Source organism: Eublepharis macularius, chromosome 11, assembly GCF_028583425.1.
Source record: "Eublepharis macularius isolate TG4126 chromosome 11, MPM_Emac_v1.0, whole genome shotgun sequence".
Classification (NCBI taxonomy): domain Eukaryota; kingdom Metazoa; phylum Chordata; class Lepidosauria; order Squamata; family Eublepharidae; genus Eublepharis; species Eublepharis macularius.
Window position 1 is genome coordinate 60,906,050 of NC_072800.1, and position 12,757 is coordinate 60,918,806.

Here is a 12,757-nt window from a genome sequence, read left to right on the forward strand (position 1 = left end):
GCTTAGAACTCATGTAAAACTGAGTTCCTATTATATGGGTGCCCTGAACTGGATTGCCCAGGCAAGCCTGATCTCGTCAGATCTCAGAAGCTAAGCAGGATCAGCCTTGGTTAGTAATTGGAAGGAGACCTACAAAGAAGACAAGGGCTGCAAAGGCAGGCAATGGCAAACCACCTCTATTAGTCTCTTGCCATGAAAACCCCACCAAAGGTTGCCATAAGTCTGCTATGACTTGATGGCACTCTCCATCTCCATTATATTTATTTTATTTTATTAAATTTATATCCTGCTTTCCCCGCAAGTGGGCTTAGAGCGGATAACAACCACTTCCAAATATTAAAAGTGTTTCAGAATGCAGCGTTTCAAGTTGCACAACCTCTATCATCCAAATCCCCTTGGGGCAGGGTGGCATGCCGTTTAAATGGACAGAAGAATCAAGAGGGGAGCTCAATGCCAACCCCATAGGTGGTGACCATGATGCACAAAGAGTTATAAACAAATGCAGCAATAGAATAAAGCAATCAGGACCTTATTGAATTTTTATTTTTTATAATCGCTCTACAAAAGAACCTTTTTCCCATATGGAACGATGTGTTCACTGAGGTCACCATAAAATGATTTACTGTTTTCTTTAGGTGCTGTGCAGTGGTTGTTGTCTCTACATAAGGCAAAGGCTTTTTAGCAGTCCTGCCTAAATTATGTAACTCCACTAAGACAGAGGTTTGCTTGACTCATGCATCGTCAGACAGTAAGTCACTGCAATTGCAGATTAATGATTTGGGGTAACTAATATCTAGTTATTGTCCTGGCAAATTTTGCTGTTTTCATTGCTGTAGCTTGGGTTTTTTTTCCAATGCTGACATGATTTTTGATTCTGTTTTATTGTTTATTTCATACTGTTGTTTGAACATTGTGGATCTTGATGGAGGAAAAGGGGAAGGGCCCATAAACATTTTGAATTTTAAAAAATGCAGTGGGGAAAAGTGACCATTCCCTTCAGCTGCTATAGCTGCTGCAGTAAAATTCTGAAAAGTCTGGCATGGGCTTCCCTTTGCATACAGCTCTTCAAAGTTCACGCTGGAAAGAGACCCAATCAAAATTGGCACTGCGAACGGCAAACTTGCTCTGTTTCATTATGAAAAGCAACATTACATGATTTAAAGAAGTGACTGGAACACTGGTTACTCGCCATGAAGGTTCCTTTTATCTGGAACTTGATGGCATCATTTTGAATATTGGTTCAGATTTCCCTGTTGAAAGCAAGAAGTCAGGTGCAATACCATCCTCAGATCTTTTCCTGTCTCCATGTTGAAAACAAGAGAGCACAACATGGAGGCAGGAAAAGGACAGGTGTTCCACAATGAAAAGTGATAGTTACTGCAGCTAACTTCCTGCCCCCACAAAGATCAGTTGAGCGCTGAACCCGGTATTAAAAATTATGTTCTCAATTTCCACTGAGAATTTCTAAACAGACATTACTGGGGACTACACACAGGTTTCAACATGACAAAGCTACCCAAAGTGCAAACACATGTATGTATGCATGCATGCATGTATGTGTGTGCTGAACATATGATTCTGTAACCCAGGGTTAGGGAAGAATACCATTTTAAATATCTTGATTTTGAACATGAAATGCTGGTGAGTCCTTTGGGCTGTATGCATGTTTACACATGACACCTTTGTACAAAATAACTGATGTTATTCAGGAGCCTGCCATATTAGTTCACTTTACTGTATTAGTCTTCCATCCTTTTAAAGATGTGTGAATGGTTCTTTAGGTTCACTTTGGCAGTTCCAAATTTTATGCTTTACAGCACTGACAAATGAGTCAACATGCTGCATGTGCCATGCATTTTGATAAAACAGAAAACTGTGAAAGAACTAAATGGCATAACTGCAGTATGACATGACTACCTTTGTTTTTGGAACAGTATGTTATCCAACCAGGAGATTTTAAAACAGATGAAGCTATCACTTTTATATCCAGTTATTCTTTATCCTTGACATGTTGTGTTTTATTCTCTTATCACTTTAGCACTCTAATCTGGATAATGTGTGTTCATTTGTAAGAGATAACTTTGGCACAATTTTTCCTTAGGGCAGTGAGCAGTTAAACCATTCACATCTAGTCACAGCTACAAGAAGCCTGATCCTATCATAAATCTACGTTCAGCTGGAAGGATCAGCTGGGAGCCAGTTTCTGATCTCCTACTGAATAAACTGTGCTCTGTACCTAGCAACATATGGGAGGGGGGTGGGGAATTAGGAGCTGATTCCTAGCAGATTGTGGGGATCAGCTGGAAACTTTGTTGTGTTCCAGAACTGCTGAAATGTAGGAAATGGGGAGGGAGGCAGTGATCAGAAGCTAAGCTTTCTCTTTTCTCCACCATCCGTTTCTCATAAATCTTTTTCCTCTTCTTTCTGCAATCAGAAGCTGATCACTTTTGACCACCAACTTCATTGAATACCAATTTTTTTAAAGGGGGGGGGGCTCAGAAACGCATTCCCAGCTGATCTGCCATCAGCTTCTAATTACCCCTGAAGCTTTCCTGTGTTCCAGCTATGAGACAAAACTATGATACAGGGAAATGCCCTGAGATCAGAACCTTACTCTCAGAAACATATCCCCAGCTGACCAAGCAATCTGCTATAAGTCGGCTTCTGACCAACAGGCAATGGCAAACTTGTTCAGTAGCTCTTCAAGTTGCTTGAGGAGAAATAAACAACTTGACTGGCTCATGGTTTGATCAGGAGCATCCAACAGGGAATGTCTGGCTGTCAAACAGGTTCACTGAAAAAAATGCCATGTGAGCCCTTGTGTTGCTTGCTCCGCCTAGTTGTCTTTCCGCCGTCCTGCCCGCCTGCTAGGCTCTTCCCTAGGCCTCAGAATTGGGGAGGAGAGGGGGTTGTGCTATCTGGTTCCTCCTCCTACCCACCAGACAGTGACACCCTCCTGCCAGGTCACACCAGTTGTCTCCTCCCCGGCCTCATGGGGAAAAGCCTTTTTAAAGAGCCTGTGTCCCCTCCTTCCCCAGGACAACCAATCCGCTGGGGTGCCCAGTGTCCCCTTTAATACCCTCCCCTGTTGAAGGGGAACTTGACAGGCTGTCTGCCTGTCACTCAACCCCTGCTGGGCCTGCCCCTCCAACTTAAGTGGCCACAACCCCCTCACTAAGTAGAGCTGGGATCCGCCTTTCCCTACCCAAGGTTCCACTCTTTGACCCGGGCACTCGGCCCAGATGCGTCTGGTGCAGTCACCCCAGGGGCAACGAGCTGAGTTGACCCAGCTCAGCTGGGGTTGAGGGCCGGCTGAGAGGGGACCCAGCTCTGCTGGTTGTTTAAGGGTCACCTCTGCCATTCCACTGGTGACAGGGGGCCACAGGCTCAACTGCTGCTACAGGGCTCTGCTCTTGGGATGGAGTGTAGCCACCTTGGCCTGCCCCAGTGGTGTCCTGTCCTACGCTGTGGGAGGCCTTGGCCCATACTGCTCCAGCTCTGAGACTCCAACGTGCTGGGTAACTGGACTTCCAAGGATGGTCCAGAGGGGTGTGGGCTCCCAAAAGCAGGCAGGGGTGTCCTCCCACAGCCCTGGGGTTGGGAGGGTAGCAACCTCGGCGAGTCCAGAGTGGGCAGAGGGCGTTTTGAACATGCCACATCCCTACAAGTGGTTGGAATGGCAATCTCTCATGTTTTCACCATCTCACACTAGGCTATCCCAAACCTTTTCTTTTAATCTCCAGTGTATTCCAGTTATAATACAGTTATAATTCCAGTTATAGTACACTCCCGTTGGTTGCCCCAAAAGGGGCACAGTATTTTATCTGTTTTTAAATTGATTTTAAGTTGTATTTTAATCAATGTTGTACTTCGCCTTGAGCCCGCTTGTGGGAAGGGTGGGTTAAAAATAAAAATAAATACATAAATACATAAATAAATAAATAAGGCTAATACATAATGGGAGGTTACCTTGTCCCACGCGATGTGCACATTTTATAAATATATCATTCCAAGTCATGCATGTTATAACTGTCATCAGAAATATGTCTTGTACAAGGTTTTTTTTATTTTCCAATTAGGTGTGAACTTTCAAACCCAAGATCCTCTCATTCGCTTCTACAATCATCATCAATTTGTACACATGCAAATCTCTGCTGTTGCACCTATGCGTTAAACTCATCGGCTGCACTTTACCAGAAGTTACAATGCAATCCTATGCAGAGTTACTCCAGTCTAAGCCCATTGAAATCCCACTAACAAGTGGGAATAAGCTCCTGATTTACAGTATTTGTAGTTGTATGAGTGAGCCTATTGTTGGATAACATAATTAACTTTTTATCTGACATTTTGAAATTCAGTTCTGCAATATGCAAATATGTTTCAAAAGGTTATTAAATTGAGACAGATGGACTCATTCATAAGCCACACAATTAAATATCCACAAAATTAATGAAATTCCTTGTCAATATAAGGAACGCTTTCTTACCACTTTTTTGTATCAAGTTTGGTAAACAAAAGCACCAAGTAAGTCTTCTGTGTCCTAATGGCCAATGTGCAAAAGTCATCAGTTACAATCCATCCAAAAGTTCTCCTGTGCAAGCCAGGCTGAAAAGCATGGCATCTACAAACGAACTGTGAATCACATTGCATTCTGTGCAATTTATTTTCAGAGGTACTTACGAAGGAGACCTTTCCAGCGGATAGTGCTAATCATCTGCACCAAGTTAATAATTATCAACAAAGGAATAATAATAATCTATTAAAAAAATTCTGAAAAGTCAAAACACATTCTTAATAAGAACCTGAAGAACAAAGAACAATCACAGAAAAGTTATCAACTCAGAATTAAATCTCAGAGTTATTTTCAATCCTCCTTGCCAATGTCTTCCCTCCCTTTTCTGAGTCATTTTTGGAAATACGTTGGATGGCTTGGCATAGCCTCTATATAACATGTTCTTTTTCATCAGCTCCAAATAAGGGTGATATTTTCATACCTAAGGACGCCTAGGCATCTAAAATCTAATTATGTCACTTCTGTTAGAGGGAAGAAAGACATTTTAAGAGTGTCAGAGCTTTCCAAAGAAAAAATCTGGTATTTTATCTTCAGTTGAATGCATAGATTTACTGTAATTCTGCAGTGCATACAGATATGGAATACTCTTTATTCAGGAGAGGACTAATTATACTCAATAGCAGTACTTGAGAGGGAAGTTAACAATACCAAGTCTTTAACATATGAATGGAAGATTTATATTCACTTACCGTGAAGCTTCCTTTCTCGGTGGTCTCGGAGTGGGGCAGTCGTCACTAATGGGTAGCTCCTCCTCCTTCTCTTTCGCAGGGCCGGCAAACTTGCGATCCTTCAGGGGGAGGGGCTCCCAGGCTTCCTCAGTTCCTTTCCAAGCCCTCTTCGGTCCCCAAAGCAGGTTCAATCCAGGTCTCGCCTGTCCTGTAACTTATATAACTAGAAAACAGCAAGAGTCCAACTCGGCCAAAACAACCGGCCACTAACCAAGGTGGAACTATTTACAACCGTAGACCCCTGACCTTAACGTTCCTTCGTTCCCTCTTGCTCATTCTTCATTCCATTTCCCCTTCTATTAATATTAATATTTATTTTATGGGTGGGTTCCCGACTGCCCCACTCCGAGACCACCGAGAAAGGAAGCTTCACGGTAAGTGAATATAAATCTTCCATTCTCCTGTGGTCTGGAGTGGGGCAGTCGTCACTAATGGGATATATGCTAGCAGTTTATCCAAGGGGAGGGGCATTCGGTTAGTCCAGGACGTGCTGTAGCACCCTTCTACCAAACGCCGCCTCTGCTGAAGCCAGCTGATCAACCCTATAGTGTTTGGTGAACGTGTGTACTGACTTCCATGTTGCTGCCTTACAGATCCTGTCTAATGAGGGGAAGGCCCTATAGGCCGCTGATGTTGCCGCCCCTCTAAGGGAGTGAGCCTTGATCCCTTCGGGTGGGGCAAGGTTCCTAGATTTATAGGCTAACACAATGCATTCCCTTATCCATCTACTCAGTGTTGATAGTGAAACCTTCTTGCCCATAGAGCTGCTTTTGAAGGAGATGAACATATGTTCTCCCACTCGAATCGATTTGGTCCTGTCTAAATAGAAGCTTAGGGCTCTCTTCACATCTAATTTGTGCCATTCTCTTTCTCTATCATTCTTGGGGTTGGCACAGAATGAGGGCAGAACAATATCCTCCCCCCTGTGGAAGGATGAATTGACTTTAGGAATGAAAGCCGGGTCCGTCCTCAAAACTACCTTATCCTGGTGAAAAATACATAACTCCCTATTTACTGATAGGGCCCCTATCTCCGATACCCTCCTGGCTGAGGTCAGGCCCACAAGGAAGATTGTCTTAAAGGTCAAGATCTTTAGGGAACAGGTCGCCATTGGCTCGAAAGGTTCTTTAGTGAGTGCCTTCAACACCACGTTGAGGTTCCAAGTTGGAAAACGGTGTACCTGAGGCGGGTTCAGTAGCATAGTTCCCCTCAGGAATCTCTTGACGTGAGGATGCGAAGTCAGGGACTTCCCAGTCTTAGATCCTTTAATCGCTGAAAGTGCCGCCACTTGCCGTTTAAGGGTGCTGGTGCTCAGGCCCTTTTCCAATCCATCTTGCAGGAAGGAGAGAATCTGCTTCACTGATGTCGACATAGGATCTCTACCCTTTTGGGTGCACCAGTCCGTGAACGTTTTCCATGTCTTACTGTAGCTTTTGTTGGTGGAACTCTTCCGTGAAGCCAGCATTGTGGTGATTACTGTTTCCGGGTATCCTAGTTCCCTGAGCTGTCGATGTTCAACCGCCAAGCTGTCAGCTTTAGGGACGACGGGTTCGGATGTCTGATCTCCCCTTGTGTCAGTAGATCCTCCCTGGATGGCAAGGTCCATGGTTCCGCACAAGACATCCTCATGAGGTCCTGGAACCACGGTCTCCTCGGCCAGAACGGCGTGACCAGGATAATGTTCGCTCTCTGTTCCAGAATTTTCTGGAGCACCTTGGGTATAATCTTGGTTGGAGGAAAGGCGTAGAGAAGTGTTCGAGGCCAATCCCGACTCAGCGCATCCACTCCCCTCGCCTCCAGTTCCCTGAACCTGGAGAAGAAGTGCGGAACCTTTCTGTTGGCAAGGGTGGCGAATAGGTCCACCTCCGGAGTGCCGAACTTTTGACATAGCGATAAGAACACCTGGCTGTTCAGTGACCATTCTGACTGGTCCACTTTGTTTCTGCTTAGCCAGTCCGCCACCGAGTTCTTTTGACCCGCTATGTGGCTTGCCTTTATCGATTTGATGTTCTTCTCTGCCCAGAGGAAGATCTCGTCCGCTACTTCCCCCAGGCGCTTGGATCTGGTGCCTCCTTGTCTGTTGATGTAGGCCTTTGCTGTCATATTGTCCGTGTATACCATGACGTGCGCGTTCCGTACGACGTCTGCGAACTCCAGTAGCCCGTTTCTTATGGCCTTGAGTTCTAGGAGGTTTATGCTGGCCTCTTTCTCGCTTTGCATCCATTGCCCCTGGGCAAACCGGTCGTCGGTGTGGGCTCCCCATCCCTGTAGGCTGGCGTCCGTTGTGATTGTCATTCTGTTTGGTTCCCTGAGAGGGGATCCTTTGGTGAATCTGTTTGGTGCCAGCCACCAATCCAGGTCCCTGGAAAGTGATTGGGGAAACCTCACTGTTATCCGCAACCGCTGGGCTATGGACCTCTGGTGGGGGCGCAGGAACTTCTGCAGTGGTCTGGTATGGAACCTGGCCCATTGCAGAGCATCCTGGCAGGACACCATCATGCCCTGTAATTTTGCCAGCTGCAAGATCTCCACCGACTTCCGTGACTGGAGATCCCGTATCAGTGAGAGAATCTTTTGTCGCCTTTCGAAGGACACGAAGGTCTTGTCCATAGCTGTGTCCACAATCATTCCCAAGTGGACAATTCTTTGCTTCGGTAAGAGCAAGCTCTTCTGTTGGTTTATGATAAATCCGTGTTCCTCCAGGCAGCCGATCGTCGTCGCTACCGCCTCCTCCGCTGAATGGAGGGACGGGGCCTTTATTAAGATGTCGTCCAGGTACGGAGACAGGGCTACTCCTTGTACTCTGAGGAATGCCACTAGAGTGATTAGCACTTTGGTGAAGACTCTCGGCGAAGATTTCAGGCCGAAGGGGAGGGCTCTGTATTGATAGTGCTCCCCGTCGTACGCAAAGCGCAGGTACTTCCTGTGAGCTGTGCAGATGGGAATGTGTAAGTAGGCCTCCGATAGATCTATGGACGCGAGGAAGTCCCCATGTTGAATGGCTGAGGTGGTGGACTTCATCGTCTCCATCTTGAACTTCCTGGACTTGATGTGGAGGTTCAACCATTTGAGATCTAAGATGGCTCTGATTTCCCCATTCTTCTTCGGGACGGTGAAGAAGATTGAGTACACACCCTGTTTCCTGCAAAGCCTTGGTACCGGTTCTATTGCTCTGATCTGCAGCAAGTGCTTGATGGCTCCTTTTATCTCCAGGTGTTTCCGATGGGAAGGATTTCGAAACACCTGGGTGAAACGCCTGCGTGGCGTCGTCTCGAATTCCAAGGAATAGCCCCTGGATACTGTTTCCAGTACCCACTGATCTGACACAGTTTGTCTCCAACGGGGCGCGAAGGCTTGAAGTCGGCCTCCTACTGGTCCTGTTGCCTCTCTGTGCGGATAGTCATGCTTGACTGGCTTTCTTCTGCCCTTTAGGTTGAAAGGATGATTTCCGGAAGGTGAAGGGTCTGCTGTCCGATCTATGCTTGGTTTGCCAGCGATTCTTAAATGGCCTGTCTGACTGTTGTCTGGCCGGTCTTTTGATGTCACGAAAGGACTGCCTTCCTTTGTACTTTGCGTCTCTCTTTTTGGACGGGAGCACCTTCTTCTTTTCAGAGTTCTCCACCAGGAACCTGTCCAGCGCCTCTCCAAAAAGCTTGTCCCCGGAATATGGGATCGCTGCCACCTTGCTGCGTGCCTGGGGGTCCACGTCCCAGTTCCTCAGCCACGTGTTCCTCCGAGCTGCCACGTTGAAGCCCATGGCCCTAGAGGACATTTGAAAGGAATCCAGGGTGGCATCCGCTGCAAAGGCTGCTGCCAACGCTATCTTTTTAACTTCATTCTTGATTTCTTTTGGAACTTCCCTACCAGCCGCCGCCAGGTCCGATGCCCACGTGTATGCCGCTCTGGCGAACAGGGAGCCGGTAGCTGAGGATTTCAGCGACGCTGCCGAGGCTTCGAAGTTTCTGCGTAGAGCCTGCTCAATCTTCTTGTCTGACGGGTCCCTAGGCATGCCTTCCGAGTCCATAGGGAGGACTGATGTGGTTGCCAGGCTGGTGACTGGGTCATCCACCACCGGAAGCTTGATCTTTTTTGCATCATCAGGACATAGTGAGTAAAACTTGTGAAAAACAGATTGGTAGAGTTTAGGTTTTGCAGGGTTATCCCATTCCATCCTTAGGGTGTCATGGAAGATAGCCGGCAAAGGAACCCCTGAGTGTTTGGGGCCCATTTTGGGGAGTGCCCTCGCCAGGCCTTGCGGGTGAACAGGCTCTGTTTCCGCTTTTCCTGCCACAGGTGGAGAGATTTCCAGGGTTCTTAGCACTTTAGCAAGTAACTTGGAGTACATGTCCTGAGGAAAAAGCCTAGGTTGCGTTTGAATTAGGTCTGTCTCTTCTTCCTCTGACAACTCCCCTTCCTCGCTTCCTGATGAGTGAGGTGACTGTACAGAACTACCCTGGGACTCATCAGACTCACTGGAGTCCTCCACTAGCCGTTCACTTAATTTTCTCTTTTTTGTTTCAATTTGGGAACTAGGTTCCAGTTTCCTTTTCCCTTTAGAGGTGCTGGATTTCTGTTTGCATTTTCCCTGAGAGGCTGTCTTTAATTCCTTAACTGCACTATCAATGCCTCTTTTAATTTCTGTTTGAAGCCATGCTAAAATGTTTGCTTTTGCCTCTGGACCTGCAAGGTCAGGGTCACCAACACCTGCATTGCCCCCTTGGTTGGGGTGTTGCCGACTTGAGCTCTCCAGGGAGTCCATGTTATTAATGTCTGACTCCCCTGGTTGTTTGTCACTCGTGCCAGCCTGGGCCGCCATTCCCGCCAAAATTCTTGCAGCCTAAAGCGAAAGTAAGCGTGGGCGCGAGTTAGAGTCTGGCCATAAATACTTCCCCCCTCCGTACCCTATAGTTGGCATACTCAGGGAGGCCAGAGTTAATTTTCCTTGCACCAAACTAGGTCCGTAATCAGAAAAGGGGAATGATCTGGGGCCTGCGCCGTATATTAGTGGCTTGCACCGGCCTTCTGCAACGAGCTAGGGCTGCTTTTAAGCCCCTGTCCATCCACCAGCCCTCCAATCCAATCCCCCCCCCCATTTCCCCGAAGGCGCCAAAAGCCTCTCCTCGGGCCGTTTAAAACTCACGATTCCTTTTGGCGCGTTCAGTAGAGTCCCCGCCGCTTTGGAGCCTCTGGGCTTCCTTTCGGCTGCGTTGCCGCGGCTCCGACTCCTGCCGCTTTCCCCTGGGTCTCTCAGCAGCAGCCGGGACCTAGCTGGCTAGGTTTCGTCGGCTCTGCGCTCGCCTTTGGAGGTTGAATGCGGAGGGAGGGGGGGGGGTTGGAGGACTAAGCCTTCCTTCGCCCCGGCGAGCCCGCGCCTGCACAATTCTTCTTCTTCAAAGGATCGCTGCTCCGGAGAGCACAAACTTGCATCCGCCTGCTGAGCAGGGCCGGAAAAAACTGAGGAAGCCTGGGAGCCCCTCCCCCTGAAGGATCGCAAGTTTGCCGGCCCTGCGAAAGAGAAGGAGGAGGAGCTACCCATTAGTGACGACTGCCCCACTCCAGACCACAGGAGAAATTAAATTTCAAGTTGCAACACATTAGACCATAGGTAGTATAATTTATTCCTTTTATTACAACCCCACCCCAAATATAATAGGAGATCATATCCATAATATATACCCTGTTCTGTTAGAAGAACCAACTCCTTCATGGATGGAAAGGGAGCAAGGAGAAAGAGAGAGGGAGGAAGCAGGTAGAAAGGATGACGAGGAGAAAAGAAAGAAAAAAGGTTCAAGTGATTTTCAGGAGGTGGCAAAGTGATCTGCCGCTGCGACTGCTCTCCCTGGAGGCAAGAAAGAACTGAAGCAGGGGGTGTTCCTGACTCCAACAGGAAAGAGGAAGAAATTCAACCTCCTGCCTCCGACTGAACAAAGAGAATCTCCCAAGATGTCCTCTGCCTCAGAGGGAGAACCTTGCAGCTCTGTGTTAAAAAACTACAAATTAAATATGACATCAGCAGACATGGGTATGAACCTAGGAAAGCTATCACATCTAACTTGGCCCTGCAAAAGAAGGAAAACTGGGATCTACTGAGCCACACTGGGATCCTCTTTGCATGGGTGGACTGCAGCATGCATTTTTATACCTTTTGACTGCTTTTTATTATGCATCAATTATCTGGAAATGGGGAACACGCTGAATGCACAACTGGGATTTTGTCTTCTGTGCCACAAGTCAGTGAAGAGGTACGTTGAGCAGCCTTACAATTCAGTTCACCCATCTCTAAATAGCTCCAAGATAGAAGGTGCCTGGGATTTTATGACTCGCACACTGATGAAATATTAAAATTGTTTGGATTCTTTCTCAACATATAGGAAGCTGACACTTCACACCCAATGTATTATTAGAAAAGAAGAAATATCCTAATAATCATATCCTTGGCAACCAAGTCAGTGACTGTCAAACACATTTATGTATATTTCACACACACATTCTCTGTATTTGATGAACCGCCAATAACTTTTAATTAAATGCTGTCTCCCCCTCCAAACTTTCTTCTTTAAAACATAGCCAAAAATTAGATATTTTCTTTTGCAACTGAATATGGGAATTTTAAGATAGGTGTTATCCTATAAATCTTCAATTTCCTTTGATATAACTTTTCCTTTACTTCTGTACAGAAACTGTTTGCCTTACCAATCATATAGCATTTTACTTTAAAATGTACTTGGATCCATACTTGTGGAGAATGTGCTGGTAAAAGTAGGTAACTTTTTTCTCCATGCACTTTACATTTTGAAGATAAAGCAATGGAGTAGGGCCATTATCAGTGTAATCATAAAAAAGATTTTCACACTTCTAACACCACTGACATCAATGGATTTAGAAGGGGATTACTCTACTTAAGTTATGACTGCACTTTAAAACACATGATACCCATTCTAACTTCACTATTACTATTTTGTCTCAAATACACAGAATCTGTAGAATGCAAACATCCAAGGTATACAGAACATTACTTGTGCATAAAAGATGTGGTAATAATTGAGATTTCCAATCAAGGCTCTCATTCATTCAACACTTTTCAATTACACAGCAGTTTTCTATAGATATACAAGTCTAGAAAATGCACAGATGAAAGTATTGTGCAATGAATGAGCACAGCAAGCAGTGGCTTAAATTATCTATAATATATTTGTTTTGCACAGTAAAAACTAATGGCTGTAGCTAGACATGTGAAGCCATATTAATATGTAAATGATAGTTGAAATTAAGGTTGCATTAATCCTTCATAATATTTTTTATAGCTTTGCTGCATTAACTGTTCATTAACTGAAACTCTCCACACCAGATATAATTAAAGTTCCATAACAAAAAATGTCACCTGGGAGCCAAACACAACATTCTGTCCAATAGCTTTCTATTCATTTTTAGAGTGGATATTTTTCTGTACTGTTTC

The 12,757-nt window shown here is 45.8% G+C and overlaps 1 protein-coding gene across 2 annotated transcripts in view; it reads right to left on the minus strand.

The window, feature by feature from the left end:
* Positions 1 to 12,757, minus strand: part of PPP1R9A (protein phosphatase 1 regulatory subunit 9A) — a 175,909-nt gene that overhangs the window by 65,197 nt on the left and 97,955 nt on the right. The window lies entirely within an intron of this gene.